The following is a 1,313-nucleotide window of genomic DNA, read 5'->3' on the forward strand; positions in this document are numbered from 1 at the left end:
TTAATTTTTTTTTTTATTTATTGTAGAGATGAGGTCTCGCCAAGTTGCCCAGGCGGGTCTCGAACCCGCGGGCTCAGGCAATTCACTCACCTTGGCCTCCCAAAGCACCGGATTACAGACTGAGCCACCGAGCCCGGCCTGTTGCATGTTTTTGTGTGCTGTCATAAGAATATCGGCTCTTGCATTATGGCAATGAACAAACATTACATTCCTTGTTAAACTTGGCAAAGGTGAAAGTGAAATCAGGGATATGTCCAAGTTTATGGGGATAATGCCATGAAGAGAATGGCAGTGTACAAATGGATTAAATGTTTTTCTGAGGGGACAGAAAGTGTCACGATGAAGCCAGGACAGGAAGTCCAGTAATGAGCAGAACTGATGAAAATGTTGCGAAAGTTTATTGACTTGTGCATCGAAATCATCAGTTGACTGTGAGAAGCAGAGCAGACCAAATAAACATCAATAGAGAAACAGAAAAATGTTTTTTTTTTTTTTTGAGTTGGAGTCTCACTTCGTTGCCAGGCTGGAGTACAGTGACACGCTCCCAGCCACCACAGCCTTTACCCGCTGGGCTCCGGCGATCCTTTCACCTCAGCCTTCCAAGGAGCTAGAACTAAGGTGTGCACTACCACACCCGGCTAATTGTTGCTTTATTGTAGAGATGAGGTCTCACCAAGTTGCCTGGATGGGTCTTGAACCCATGAGCTCAGACAATCTACTCGCCACGGCCTCCCAAAGTGGTGGGATGACAGGCTAAGCCACTGAGCCTGGCCTAGAAAAATCTTAACTGAAGATCTTGGCATGAGAAAGGTGTGCACAAAATGGTCCTGTAGGAGCTCTTGCATCACGACAATGCACCAGCTCACACAGCACAGTTTTTAGCCAGTAAACAAATAATTGTTTTAGAACACCCTTCCTGCTCACCTGATCTGGTCCCTGGTGACTTTTTTCTTTACCCGAAGATAAAGGAAATATTGAAAGGAAGGCATTTTGATGGCATTCAGGGTATTAAGGGTAATATGAAAACTCTGAGGGCCATTCCAGAAAAAGAGTTCCAAAATTGCTTTGATGGGTGGACTTTTTGGGCATTGGTGCATAGCTTTCCAAGGGGAGTACTTTGAAGGTGACCTTAGTGATATTCAGCAATGAGGTATGGGGCACTTTTTCCAAGGACAAGTTCACTTTTTCCAAGGACAAGTTCACAAACTTAATTGTCAGACCCCATATACACTGTATTTATGATTCACAATAAAAAATTTAAGATTATATTGGCTGGGTGTGGTGGCTCATGCCTGTAATCTCAGCATTTTGGG

At 44.1% G+C, this 1,313-nt stretch overlaps 1 pseudogene across 1 annotated transcript in view; it reads right to left on the reverse strand.

Annotated features, from left to right (window-relative positions):
- Positions 1-95, reverse strand: part of LOC103269283 — a 10,126-nt pseudogene extending 10,031 nt beyond the window's left edge. Inside the window, exon 1 of the transcript XR_504872.2 lies at positions 91-95. The product of XR_504872.2 is annotated as a 60S ribosomal protein L12 pseudogene (transcript). The remainder of the gene's footprint in view (positions 1-90) is intronic.
- Positions 96-1,313: the final 1,218 nt, after the last annotated feature.

The sequence above is a fragment of the Carlito syrichta genome, unplaced genomic scaffold (assembly GCF_000164805.1).
Source record: "Carlito syrichta isolate Samal-C Ts95f unplaced genomic scaffold, Tarsius_syrichta-2.0.1 Scaffold309173, whole genome shotgun sequence".
In the NCBI taxonomy this organism is placed as follows: Eukaryota; Metazoa; Chordata; class Mammalia; order Primates; family Tarsiidae; genus Carlito; species Carlito syrichta.